Consider the following 9,229-nt stretch of genomic DNA (forward strand, 5'->3'; position numbering starts at 1 on the left):
AATGTGTTTTCAAACAAAAAAACAACAGCTTAGGTTTGTGTCCTCAGACAAATGTCAAAACCAGACATTCACGGTGGCCATTTCAGCATAAATTGAAACATTAGGTGTCCGTTTACTGATAAAAGCCCAGGGATTAAGGGACACCTTGTTTGTGCTTGTAGTGCAGCCTGTGGTGTTAACCCACAACTTCCCTGCCCTCTGACCTCCAACACAACAGCCTGAACCACGCGTCAGTACAACATGTGTCAAACTCATGGCCCGTGGGCCAAATCCGGCCTTTTGGAGCATTCAATTCGGTCCGCAGGAGAAAGTAAAAATTACAGGGAGAACATGAAGCATTGTGTAAATGAAACTCAACACTCCTGGTACATGTATTGCAGTCATTTTTAATGTTAAACTGTTGAAAAAACTGAAAATTCTTTTAAAATACTTCAATTTTCCTCAAATTATGACATAACATTTCCCTTAATTAAATAGAAATTGGTCACAAAAACTAGGAAATTTAAAGTAGAGATCCTGTTGGGACTGATATCTATCACTTATTGTTTGGATATTGTTGAATTCATATATATTTTGTATTTTATGTATACATAGATGTGAAAACTAGGGCACAATAATGTTGAAATGACTCGTTTTCCAGCATAAAATCTGTGGCACACTTGAGATCAATCTGGTCCATATTTGGCCCCTGAACTAAAATGAGTTTGACGCTCCTGAGATAGAACATCACGTGTCAAAGTGAGTATTTTAATCCGAAATAACCTATAAAATACATATATCTCAGAAATATGGATACATTGTTTGACTATACTGTATGAATGATATTAAATACTTGTATGATGTGATTTCTACTGTGTGATTGTATAAATAAAAACAAGTTAAAAAAATAGATATATCTCGATATAGGCCATTTTGTCATTTTCTGTGTTTCCAAAATAGGAAACTCGATATATCTTGAATCAGGATATATTGCCCAGCTCTAATAGGAACCGTTAGAACGGTTCTTCAAAGCTTTGTGCTCCAGATCTGATGATGCTGCATACAAAGGAACATCAAACAAGATCTTCAGAGCTGTTGGTTTACAAACTCATTCTGTCTGAACGTGAAGCCTTTCTGTGCTGCAAATTAAATCCTGCTGACTCATGTTTGGTAGGTGAAGGTTTGCGACCGCGAGCATCCGTGCGGCCACGTTAAATGAGGTCAACATGGTCTTCAAAGGCGGTCCTTTCTGTCATGTGACACTGCTCAGACCTATTAGGAAAAAAACAAATTAAAAGGCAGACATCTTGCATTCCTGAGCCTATTCCACAAAGTACAATAACTTCCTGGAATTCTTCGACCCTCGGCGACGGAGCCGCAGCACATCCTGTTGTCCTCGCGGCCCTTCCTGCTCGTGCGGCTCGATTAGTTTCCCTTGCTACCATGGCAACAGAAAAACAATGCAGTTATGTTTATATCAAAGCTGGATAAATCCTAGATGATCCCAGACAGTTAGGGTTTCACTATTTCATACTTGGAACTACAAAGTGCTGGTGTATTTTGTTTTCTCTTGAGTTTTCTTGCAACACTGAGATGGCAAGTGAATGTAAGCTAGCAACGATGGTTTGATTACTGTTTTGGTGATGATGTACTGGGAGATTTGTTCAACAGGATAATACAGAAAAGGGTTCATGAATGTTTGGAAGAACAGCCACTGTGGGATGTGCTGGACAAATGTGATCAATCCACAGACCTCAACCGATAGAATTCCCAGTGCGATATCAGCACTAATATAATGATACATATTTTTATTACTTATTTTGTCCCCGGGGAATGTTAGAAACGAGTGATTCAAAATAAGTGTCTCATACTTGCTGTTACACACGTTTATTATTACAGAGTGGGTCACACACCTTGTAACCTTAAACAGAAGAATATTCTACAATTATATTTTTTTATTTTTATTGAATACAATTGACTAAAACACATTTTGAAAATAGATCCAATAAAAACAATATGCATTATATTGGCGATTTTAAATGCAGGTGCATGGATCAGGCCGAAATTTGGTATGTATAATCTATGGATGTGTACGCATCAATGCCTGATTTGGATTTGGAGCCCAGGGGGGCCCCAAGGGTCCCCAAAAGAAAAAAAAAACGGAAGTCGATTTTACATTTATTTGCGAGTCAAATATTACGATGGTTGGTGGTAGTGAATCATTGGCACATACCAATATATAAATGGGGCCCATTACCCCGTATGTGTCACGGGGGTTCCCATTTTTCAAATGACCACTCCTCCGTTAGTTTGGTATGATTACTCTATGAATGAATATGATGAGACGCTCGGAGCCCTTTTTTTTTTAAATGAAGCCCACCCCCCATTTCTGGTAATTTCCAAATTTATAGGAACATAGTCGTGTGATATATTGTTTCAAAGATAATTCAACGTAGATTACGATTTTACGTTGCACAATTTGATTTGTTTTACTCGGTATAACCGAGTCATTTGACTGAATTCTCGGGAACGTGGGACGTGCTATTCGGTGCGGAGACGTTCATCAGCCGTAGCTCAGCAGAACTTGTTCAAACGGGATACTTGAGTGAGAGAGAGAATGGCATATTAATAAAGTGTCAGTCTTGGTCCCATCCCAGGCGTGAGATGACAGGAAATGATAAAAAACTATAGAAATAAATCTATTCAGCAGCCACTAAATCAATGTTTTTTAACCTTGGTGTCGGGACCCCATGTGGGGTGATTAATGATTATTCTTTAAAAAAAAATGACAACAAACTGTTTGCCTATACTTTCACTTTGTGAAATATAAATCTCGTTAAACTAAAAAAATATATATATATATATATGTATATATATATATGAGTTCAAACATGATCAAAAATGAATCCTTAAAAAGGTTCAGAACCACTGCTCTACAGGAACTGTTGGGAGCACATGATATAAATCTGTGTAAACAGGGCAGAGCAAGGATGTTGTGAACCATGTTATCAGCTGGTGTAAGGACCAGCTGGTCTTGTGTTAGTATGGGCAGCGTAAAGCAGTCGTGGTTCATAACGTTTATTATTATGAAGGTGACACCACGCCTTGCTTCTTGCTGTACCAGGATCCAGCTCGTCTCCGTCTGTCGGGGCCTGTAAACATGGTGGCTGATGTCACCGCTCCATGGCATTCTGCCTTTTAATCTCTTTTTAACTGGAGTTGTAGGATTTTGCCGCTAACAGCCGGGTACGCTGGGCTAGCGATGATCAGGGTGTTCGTGACTCCAGATTCAGACCCTTTTTTTTTTTCACGCCCTTTGCTATCAGATGACATCCGACACAGATAGTCTCAGCGAGGGTGTAGTCACCCTCACATATTTTAAAGATCAGGTTTATCTGACATACCCCTACACAACCACTCCCAAACATACACAAACAACTTCATTTACCTTCAGGTATGCACCAACGACCTGCCCACACTGTGTGTGACGTTGGTACAAATACTCTATTATAATATGGAGCACCTCTGGTTTTAGATCTGTTTAAAGCTCTATGACCAAACCTCATCCCTTTTACATTTTAATTCATTGGTTTATGGGAGAATATTTTGGTTCATTTCAAATTTTTCCCAAATTTAATTTCAGGGTACATAGCAATTTTTATATTATTGTCATTTTATTGTCTTTTCCTGATTTCATAGAATTAGTCTGGTAAACAATTATATTTTATGATGTTTCAGATTTTGAAACGTTCTGCTCAAATTGTGCCAAATCTTGTGAAATCAAGCCACACAGTCTCATGGGATTGTGTAGACTTTGTGCTGTACATAAAAAATCTGTCTGTTTACGTCTTCTAAACACTTGCTACTCATTTATTTAACCATCAGTTAAATGGAGAAAATTATTAAAAATGCAGGCGAGGGTGTCCGTGCAAAACCATTTCTGTTTCAAGAAGTTAATTCTGTCATTTCTGTCGGTTTTCTATGATCACGGAAATTTGCAGCCCCTAAATATTGTTAGTGTGAGTAATTTTGGCTTTTCACAATTTTGTTCTTGATGGAATCTAAACTTTGTCGAAAGCCTGGACAACCTTAAACTATTTGAATTTTCTAGTTTTCACTAATTGGGGCTAAAAAAAAGCACAAAATAATTTCCTTTGGTTATTTCTTGGCTATGAAAGTTAAAATAACATATATATAATAATAACATAACACCTAAATTACTAATTATTGATTTGAAGCCATCCAATGAAAGGAAAAAAAGGCAGATTTTGATTTATTGGCTTGTTTCGATATATATAATTTATTCATACTACTGGTGTATATTACAGTGCTGAGGGTTGAAGTGTAACACTGTCCAGTGTAGACTTGATTTGAATTTATATCTTATAATTTGTTTGTACTTTTTCACATGACTAACACCAGGTTTACGGCTAAAATGCAGCTAAAGAAAATGGCAAAAAAAATGCTCCCTAAAGGCCAACATTAGAGGCTAAATATAAAATTTAACCAAGTTCAAGAAAACATGATGGTAATGAGCCTATTACTGTAATAGTCATAATTAAATAATGGAAGTAGAAGTCACTCTAGGCTGAATAAATCCCCATTAGTTTTCCAAAAAAATGACTAACTGCTAACTGGAAACACAGACTGGTAATATCATCATTGTTTCAGTTACCAAACCGTAAACGTAAGAATGGCAACGTTGGAGAGATGAACCCACAATTATTTTCTCTGAATTTTACAAGCTGGCGCGTTAAAAAACTCTTCATTCCCAGTAATTCTTCTTTCTACCGCACTCCACTCCACTCCAAACTGAGCGACGCAGCGTTTATTGGCTTCAACGTAATCGTCAGAAATCCTCTGTAAGTATCTTCCCTTCAGCTCTGCACGCTCATCAAACCTCACTCAAACATGTTATGATCTACTCTAATGACTTTCTCCAACAGGGCGGTGTGCAAGGAATGCTGCTTAATGTCACCGCCTGTCAGTTCGACTTAACACGAGCGGCACACAATATGTAAAAAAAAACAAAACCAAACAAACCTTTGATGATGATGTCATGGCGCAGAACGCAGACGGGAGAGGAAAATTCCTGGCACGCAATGCTAATACTAGAATGATGCTCTCGTGTGTGAAGAAGACGCTATGGATTTGTTTAATAAGTGAGTTTATAGATGTAAAAACTCAGGCAGGATTCTTCAGAGCTTTTTTTGATACCTTTCCTGTTTTTTTGACGTCTTTTAGTTAGTAACAGCTAGACAAAGAGCAGACGAAGGGGTTCATTTACTTTAACAGTCATAGACTTATAGGGAATAGGGAAATCTTCTACATACTCTTAATACTACTGCTTAAACTCTGCCCTTGCTGTATATAAGTGGATGTTTAAATGAGTTTGGTGGTGGTCAGCGAGGCCATTGTTACAAAATGACAACCATGTGTTAGTGATGCACTGAATCCTTTCCTCACCAAAACAAGCCAATCAAAACAGGATGTTGTAATGATGCGAGCATTCATTTGAAGCATTAAGATTAATTTATACAGTTGCAATGTTTTAATTTTAGTGAGGTTAGTACACATTCACAGCCATAAATGCAATGGCACTAATCGTTTGCATAATAATTTCTTTCTCTGTTTCGCTTTTTGGCTTTCATTTTTGGTTTCGGCCAAATATTCATATTTTAGTGCATCCCTACCATGTGTAGCTGTGGCTGCAGATGTTGATTACTTCCACCGGTATGACTGCTGTGTCAATGAGAAATTATTTTAAAAAGGATTGCCAGAAAATAATATATACAGAATAGATGTAGCAGTCTGATTTTCAGTGATCGCCGAAAACGGAATTCTCTTGGCGAAACTGGAATAACAGGATATTTACAATTGTTAATTTTTTAAATCTTTAAAAAAAAAATATATATATATATATATATATATATATGTATTTAAACAAATAACAAAATCAGGCAGAAATTGCATTATGACTGGATTATAACCTTACATGCACGTTTTGGGATGATTTTACACATTTACACGCAATTTTTCATCATAAACAATGATCAATTCTCGTGCAACATAATAAGACGTGATACGAGTGAGTTTACCTAGTAAAATTTAGCTTTATGTTTAACACTTACATTGTTAAACAACTGCTCTAATGTGTAACAACTTTAGCAAACAGACTAAATTCTCACGTGATTTTGGCTCATGATTTCATCACATGCATTCGGTGCAAATACAATGGAGAAATATCAAATTAACAACAATAGTTAACTCCGTTATCCGTACTAAGGCGTGAAGTTTAAAAGCCAGTAATGACATCTGATTAGGAGAAAGCTGATGAAACAGAAACAGGTAAACTGAAAAGGAATTTGGGAACATTTGAAATGAAAGGTTCTAAAGAAAATGACATTAAAGGGGTTGATTTCTCGTGTTTTTAATGTTTGGTGTGTTGCAAAACGAAGAGAAAGAGACAAGAAGGGGTTTTTTTTTTGCTTCAAGGTAAATGTGTAAAAATAAGCAGTGGCAAACTTCCATCAAAAATATTACTGCTCCTTTCTCTCCTCGCGTGTGTTTGAATGTCTTTTACTACCTCCATCGCTGCAGGTGAATGTTTTCCTTAAAACACGCTGACAAACAAGTCGTATCCAGGGTTTCATTGTGCCTGCTGTTACACGCCGGTCATGTGGTGCATTAGTTCATGTGGAAACGCTGCCAAGACGTTTAGGATAAACCAGGGCTCTTGTGCTGGACTGAAACTTTGAGGACTGGGACTGAACTTGCACTGAAATGTTAGTGATTGCTGAAGGACTTGAAAGGAGTGTTTTGTTGTGAAAACCATTTTGCCCATAGCAACATTTTTTCTTCCAGCTTCAGTTCTAATTACTAATATAGTAGCACTTAGATCAAAGCCGCCATGGCGAGCTCTTCAGCAGCAGCTGTCCACCTGTCATGATAGCTAATAATGACTCGGCACACTCCATTGTAGTTCTCGCTGCATGGTTGGTTTGCTCTTGTTTAAATAACAAGCGAACACAGAAAGCCAAACAGCTGGAACGTACCACAGGGTGTCTTGTTGAACTGTGGTTCTTAAATATTCTGCTTGATGCTGATTGGATGAAGCGTTCAGCCTCTGCCATGTTGAAAACTGATATCCAGAGTTTCCGAGAAACGTCTCGATGTTCCGCCCTAAACAGCTTCACTTCCTCCCCAATCTACCAGAAGCCACGCCTCTACTTTTCTGCACGCGCATCACGGAACATAACAAGGTTGCATTGATCTAGGTCTATGGGTCAGATAAGAGCCAAAATCATATTTACCTGTTTGCTGTTGTGACGCGGCCGGTAGACCATAGTAAAAAGTATTTTTTCGCATTTCAAAAGAATCATACATAAACATAGATTTCTCAGAAACTCTGGATATCAGCTTTAAAGTCGACTGCAAATCGACAATTATATTTATGCAAATAAAGTTATGTATGGTGTATTGGGGGGTCAAATGCGGATGGATAATGAGCTCTAGACACTCCTGGCTCCGCCTCCTAAAGTCCAGGGCATTTCTCTGTTGCTTACGTCACGTTTTACATATGTGCAGTAGTTACTATTTCAAAAATGCTGAAAAAGGGAGAGATAAGTAATCGGATCTTAGGATCACGAAATACAATTATATTGACAAAGTAAAAAAGTGAGATTCAAAATACAAAATAATGTGTGCCTTTATGCTGATGATTGATAGATATATATCAGACATGGGCAATTTGCGGCCCAGAGGCCACATGCGTCCCTCGGCATAATTTTGTGCGGGTGCTCAAAAACAAGTTCAGCCACCAAGTTGGAGGAATATGAAGTCTAACTCAAATAACTTCAAATACAAACAAAATGAAAGCAAAATGTCAAATAAAAATACACAAAGTAGCAAGAGAAACACACAAAAAGATTAAAATAAATATGCCAAATGACTCGTAAAACGTAAAATGACTATTGAAACACACTATGCAACAACCTGTAAACAAAATGACTCTGGAGACACACAAAATGCAAACAAATTTACATAAAACAGAAAAATACACAAAACAACAAAAATACAGAAAATGACTATAAATGTACAAAATCGACAACAAAAATTAGCAAAATGATAGAAATTTACAAAATGACTCTAAAAACACCACAAAATTACTAAAAACTTCCAAGACAATAACAAAACCATACAAAAAGACAACAAAGAAAAACAGAATACTTTGTTCTTTTCTGTATTAATGCTCACATATTGGTCATTATTTGAATCGACCAATAAGGTCAAGTTATCATTGACCCAAAATATCTGAAATATACAGTAAGGAAAAAAGTTTTGCTTTGGAAAACTTGGAGTCCCATTTTTTAAGTGCATGGTTGGCGTTCCCTTCAAAATAAAAGCACAATATCTTTTTTTTGTTCAGTGCAATTCCCGTTTGGGTCCTGACCCACGTGGTATAAACACTGAGTTTCTCGAAATCCTTGATCCTGCTCTTTTCCTTTTTAACCGAGTTCCTCGAATGCCCTTGGTTGGAGGTGTCGTTCTCTGCTCACCTCCCACCGAACATGTCGGTAGTTGTAATTGTTTGGGAACTACGTGTGAGGAGTGGTGAGAATGTGTCTCTGGCTCACCTGCCAACGTCCTCAGGGCATCCATAGTTCACACCAATTGAGTTCTCAGCCGATTTAATGGCTTTGTTCAGGATTAAATACCTGCTTCTTTGGAATCTCATGGCTGTTAAAATTACAGCTGTCACATGTTTTTGTCCTGGCATCACGTAGCGCTCGCAATGCTAATGATCAGGCTACAACAGAGACGCTCCACAAAGTGTTTTCATTTCTATAAATATACTTTTTGTCTCTGCAGTCAGATTTTGTCATGATTTTCTGGAATATGTTCATAAAGAGGACACTCCTTGGTCTTATGTCATGTATATATGCTCAATTTACTGATTATCACATTACATCTTCCCCTCTTTGCCCCCAGATTGGTTTGATCCACCTCTCTGCTTGCTCCAACCAGACTCACTGATGGATCAGTGGAAGTGGGTCAACTGAGCTCCAGTGAGTAACTACTTTTCAAAGATTCACTTAAACCTTTTTTTTAATTGTTATTGCAAGTTCTAAGCAAAAAGCAATTTTATAGATAAGTTGTGCAGAACTATATACAAAACAAAATCAAACAATCTCAAATAATTTTGAATAAATTATAGTATTAAGATATTTTATTCTATTTTATTTAACCT

This window comes from Gouania willdenowi, chromosome 11, assembly GCF_900634775.1.
Source record: "Gouania willdenowi chromosome 11, fGouWil2.1, whole genome shotgun sequence".
NCBI lineage: Eukaryota > Metazoa > Chordata > Actinopteri > Blenniiformes > Gobiesocidae > Gouania > Gouania willdenowi.